The sequence below is a fragment of the Phragmites australis genome, chromosome 24 (assembly GCF_958298935.1).
Source record: "Phragmites australis chromosome 24, lpPhrAust1.1, whole genome shotgun sequence".
Taxonomy (NCBI): Eukaryota; Viridiplantae; Streptophyta; class Magnoliopsida; order Poales; family Poaceae; genus Phragmites; species Phragmites australis.
The window spans coordinates 8,156,485-8,162,484 of record NC_084944.1 but is presented as its reverse complement, the minus strand read 5'-3'; positions in this window follow the sequence as shown (position 1 = coordinate 8,162,484).

Genomic DNA, 6,000 nt, shown 5'->3' with positions numbered 1-6,000 from the left:
ACGACAGTGGTGGTGCAAGGTATGGAGTAATGACTACAAATATTGCAGAGGTTTATAACTGGGTCATGCGAGGAATGAGGTCCCTACCACTAGTTGGAATTGTAGAAGGCATTTTGCATGTAACCTGTAAGTACTTTATTGATCGGTATGCAGCTGCTAAGGTTGTAATGGAGGACAGTCGTATGCTTTACGGACGGATGCTATGTGAGTATATGGAGAAGGCTAATAAGAAGGTCCACATGCATTGCGCAAATCAAGAGGGCACTGCAGAGCACAAGTTCAGTGTCCTGTGTTGGGATAAGGGTCGGAGGGGGGGTAGACGTGAGCGGCATGTTCAAGAGTGTGTGCTAAGGAGTGGGACATGCATATGTAGTTGTCAGAAGCCACAATTACTCCACAAACCTTGTACACACGTCATAGCTGCGTGTGCGGAGCACCATATGCTTCGTAGGCAATATGCGTACATACACCCACACGCCAACGCATACGCGGTCTCGAGGCATTTGGAGGACTTCCTGCTTTGGTTGTTTGGGTGGGTAATGTTCACTAGTGGCCAAGGCCACCTAGTTACCAGGACGCTTGTGCCGTATGCCCGGTCGATAGGGGACGCTGATGCGGAGGACGTACCGCCGTTCAGCTGGGCATCCGCTGTTCTTGCTGCGACGTATCGGGCGCTCTGCGACGTATGCACGAAGAAGGAGCCACTAGCCACTTTCACCGGGTGTCCACTTCTTCTGCAGCTGTGGTCGTACGAGCATTTCTCCATAGGCAGGATGGTGGTGGACCGCTCCCTGTACCCAGAGGAATGGTACGGCGAGCCGGACGAGGACGCGCCTACTATGGCCTTGATGTGGTGTCGTCATCGGGTACATATTTTACATTAACAGTTTTCTTCGTATTCTTTTTGTCTCTAAATATTTGTATTGATGTTTGTCACGCAGCCACACTGGGCGCACGAGCAGCCTCGCAGTGCGTACGAGCATTTTCGTACCCAGTTGACAGGCTACGTCCTGACGACGTGGTATGGGAGCCATACAGCATCTTGGCCGTGCAGGCGCGTGCAGGGTTGGGTTTGTCACCCTTGTGCACCCGCGACGAGGAGTACTGGCTCACGAAGGCGCCCTTTGTCTTCGACATCTACGTCGAAGAGTACTCACCGCACCGCGTCATGCGGCAGTTTGGCCGTCACCAGGCATTCCCGCTCGTCCACATCCGTAGTGTCCCCGTGCAAGTCCACAGGTACATATGCAAAATTACAGTTTTAGCAACCTTTGTTTCACTGTGACTTACATTTACCGTGGTTCGAATGCAGGTACACGCGGAAAGGCCAGCCAGCTGGCAACCTCTGGGCAGAGCGCTTGGCCCCTTACGTGGCAACATGGGCCCAAGCGATACAGGACGTCGTGGAGGAGGCTCGTCCCCACAGCGAGCGGAACTTCAGGGAGTACCTACAGTGGTATGTTCCACGTACGCGGACCCGTGTCACCTACACCCCTGAGGGTGTCCAGCCCCACATCGCATCGACAACGGAGGCATACCCGGTGCATTGGGACGAGGACGCCGCATTAGCAGTAAGTTACTTTTTGAAGTCCGTAGTCCATATTGAACGAACACAACCGTATACTGTAATTGTTTACTTCTGTTCGTATCCGCAGGCAGATATCGTTTATGATGTACATAGGGATGCAACTGCTGCCATGGATCGCGTCCGGCAAGGGCACCACCTAAGTGCGTCGGATGTTGCGAGCTTCATTAAGCGGGTTTTCGACAAGACGGCGCGCACCTTGAAGCTTACCTCCTGCCGATCTACCACAGATGTAGCAGGGGCACCTCCCAGGTCCAGTGGTGTCCACGCCAACTCGTCTCGGCCGTCAGACGTGCACCGACGTTCTTCCGTGTCGGCACCCACACGACCCCTTCTACCACGTCATGGAGGCTCGGAGCAACTTGGTACGAATTATACTTTTGAATAATATTGAACAATATCCTTTACTTATTATTATTAAACATTCATTAGGTCCGCCTGCACAAGTCTCGACACAGCCTCGTAGATCGAGCCCTGTGCGTCCACCCTCAGGTACTGCCGGCACCCTTCATCCTAGTTTGTAATACTTTCAGCAAAATAAGTTAATATTGTGCTCAGGTTACTTCAGTGACGAGGCCGGTCCATCTTCGGCGGCCCCACGCCCGACCCCGCCCGCCACGTACGAGCCATACTATGGCACGTCAGCGTGGCCTTCTTCTGCTGCACCGTCATACCACACAGGTACAATTATACAATTTTTACTACTACTTTCAATACCATATTGTTCGTATCTAACGTGATTATTTGTTCGTAGGCTTCTCCAGCCAGTACACATGGACGCCTGCGGAGCCTTCACAATCCTCCTACCCTAGTCAGGAGGATGAGGCTGGCCCCGACGCCGCATACAACATCGTCCGTGACTTCTTCGGGGGCACACCTGACTACGACGTCCTCCAGCGGTCCTAGGTTTCCAGTGCTCCCCTTCAGACACAGCCCACGCAGGACGAGCCCTCGACACCGGTGGTCCCTACTAGGCCTACCAGACACGTCGGTCCACTCGACCCTCTCACCTACTCCAAGGGTCACGTGAGGGTTAACCAGCGGCATCGGGACCACGATGGGGCGCACGGACAACGGCAACGAGGGAGGCAGCAGTAGCATTTTACATTTTATGTAACTTACATATGCATATTCGCTTCGTGATGTACTCCTATGTATTAAGACACATTTACTTTGTATGGTCGACTGAGCATGTCGTAAATGCATTTCGTATTCAGACACGTTCAATGAAGAAGTGACCATACCACTAAACTTTAACCATGACTTGACAACACATGCCTCCTAGCGCAGGCTTTAAACAAGATGTGACAACACTACCTAGCTTTTTCCAAACAATAAATGACAACACGGGTACCAATAAATATGGAATCTCTGACCATGAGCAATGACACAACTTTCTCATTCTTCAAGATGGAATCTGATGCTCCTGCCGCCAGCTACGCCCCTGCCCTCACTCCTTTCTTTACGAGCGAATCCAATACTCCTGCCTCCCCCAACTATAAATAGCCGAACCTCCTTACATTGAAGCATCGCTCATTTCTCATATCTCTCAAGTGCAATGTCTTCCTCAGCTCCATCAAACCCACCAAAAAAACATTGGGGGACTACCATACCTGAAGGTCTCGAACCACTAATGTGCTTCTGTGGTGACCTTTGTAAGCTCCGCGAGTCGTAGGACATCTCATACACCTACGGGCTGCGCTTCTTCATGTGTGCCAACTACGAGTATGACAAGCCTCGACATGCAACAACTGGTTATCGACTGGTACGGTAACAGATATCCGCCTCATCTCTTCCGATTTCGCACCCTCTTTTACTAACCGCTCATCTTGTTCCATTTGTTCAGTCCCCTCCACTGCTCTGTGATTTTATTCAGTGGCTCGACAATGAGCAAAATGACTCATAGAAGCAGTGGGTCGACATGAAAATGAGGTGGAGAAGGGAAGCGTACGCACGTCGGGAGTACGAGCAACAGCAAGAGGAACTTCGCCTCAAACGGGAGGAAGAAGAGCGCATGAGAAAGGCGGCGCACGACCGTACCGTGGCTCAGGCTCGGGAGGCTGAGAGGGAAAAGAAGCGGGAGAGAGCCCGCTGTGCTAAGGCGGCAGGTCCCGATGCTCTCCAAAAGGGAAAGTATCCTAGATGCACTCAGTAGAGAGTACCTAATGTAACCTGACATACTTTTCCTCCCTAATGCATGTTATGATTAAGATCGGCGCACTAATAAGTAGGTCTTAGTGCGAACCGTACATGCCACCTTTGTTTCCTCATCGTATCGTCGCGGTTACAGTGTATTGTAATATTTTCACCCTATGTTTAATACTATGTTTGTCCTCGTTCGCACCCCATACCCACGTAAAATACTGCGACTACTAATTACTGATTTTTTATTCTCTGACTATTAAACCTACTCCAAATTTAAATTCTTAATTTCCTTATACCCCTTCCTTTTTATTTCTTTAATTACACAAAAAAAAATTACATTTTTAGAGGAAAAAATGGCCCTAACAGCCCCCTCAGAGGGCGGCAAGGGGCAAACCGCCCTCTCTGGGCCTAACCGCCCCCTGAGAGGGCGGTTAGCCCCTCTTGCCACCCTCTGAGGGGGCGGTTAGGCCTACCGCCCTCTCAGGGGGCGGTTAGTACCCCTAACCGCCCTCTCAGAGGGCTGCAGCCCCCTGAGAGGGATGCAGACGTCTAGTTTTGCAAATTCTTCTGCAGGAAATTTATTTATTTAAATTTTTAATAAAAAATAAAAAAAACTCAAAATAAAGATCAATTCAGGCTCAGGCCAAGCCCGGTTCCTTTCAAGACACATGTCTTTAACCCAGCCATGGTTGGTCCGGTAAGGTTGTTGGCCCTGATTTTTCGAGCCTAACTGGATCGAGCCGGGCCTGATATACCGTGAGCAGCCTCATCTAGGAATTTTTTATTTATATATTTTTATTTTTTTAATATTTACAAAAATACACATCCGTTTTAACAAATTGCAAGAATAGGCTACCGTCGCCTGTTCATCGAGCGAGATCAAGTTCTCACGTGATGAACGGACGAGACCTTATGAGCCCCCGCGACCAGAGCATATTAAATATGTTTCAATGAGTTCTCACCCGTTCATAGGGTGAGACCTTGCTCTCCCCCACTGATCGGGCGAGAGCTTCTCTAGTTGGTACTGCCGTACGTGTACGTGTCTGTTTGTGTACATTAGTGTTCGCGTTTTTTATTTAACTCTTGATTTTATCTGAGATTAAAATAGTGGTCCAAAAATTCTAAATATTTTTATGAGCAAACTAGAGCCTCAAATAAATTTTCAAAAATCAGAAAAAATTCACTAATATATAAAAATGTTTCCAACCCATAGGTTATTTTGTGAAAATGTCAGTTCCTTTTTAATGCTCCAGTTATATGCATTTTTATCATTTTATGTGATATTCTCTTTTTAATTCAATTTGAATTCAAACATGCACAAATTGATTGTGCAGGATTTGGATGAACGGGGTAATTCAATGATATGCACAAGTTCATTTCTTGCACAAATTGATTTCAATGACCTATTTAATCTTTTTTTAATCCTTTCACCAGGGGCCTATGCATGCTGTCTTCGGTTCTAGGATCAAAAATAACAGATGCAGCTGTTGCATATATTGTTCGTTCTTATGCAAGCTTGGAATTGCTTGATTTAAGCGGGTAGGCACTCTTTTACGAGGTGTAAATGTTTGGAGATGATCAAATAGTACCTGATTTTACATGTTTACATCTCCAGATCTAGCATTACTGGGAGGGCAGCCGAACCAGTGGTTCCTCGAGGCTGCTCTCAAGTGGGAGACCCGGGTTCGATCCCCGGCTCCCACCCCCGGAGACGCTGTGCAGCTCCTGTGCAGCTGCATAGTGTGGGTCTCCACTTTGAAAAAAAAAAAAGATCTAGCATTACTGACAATGATCTTGGGATGATCTTCAAGGCATTTTCTCGTACTCTAACCCGGCTCCTCCTTGTTTTGTGCACATATATTACCTCATGTAAGCCTCGAACTTTCACAAAGTTGAGTTCTTTTGTTCCACTTCAGAACATATCATTGAACTTGCCAGTTCATCCAAATGCTGCACAATCAATTTGTGCATTTTTGAACTCAAATTGAATTAAAAAAAGAATATCACATAAAATGATAAAAATGCATATAAATAAAACATTACAAAGGAACTCACCTTTTCACCAAATAACCTATGGTTGGAAATATTTTTATAAATTAGTACATCACATGATAAGAATATTAGTGATTTTTTTCCTGATTTTTAGGAATTTATTTGAGGAATTAAAAATGGATAGAAGTTATAAAAGTAGATATTTTTGGAGAATTTTAATTAAATATTGGTCTAGCCTTTTTGGATCAAACTAATTAAAATAAGTTGCCAGTGAGCTA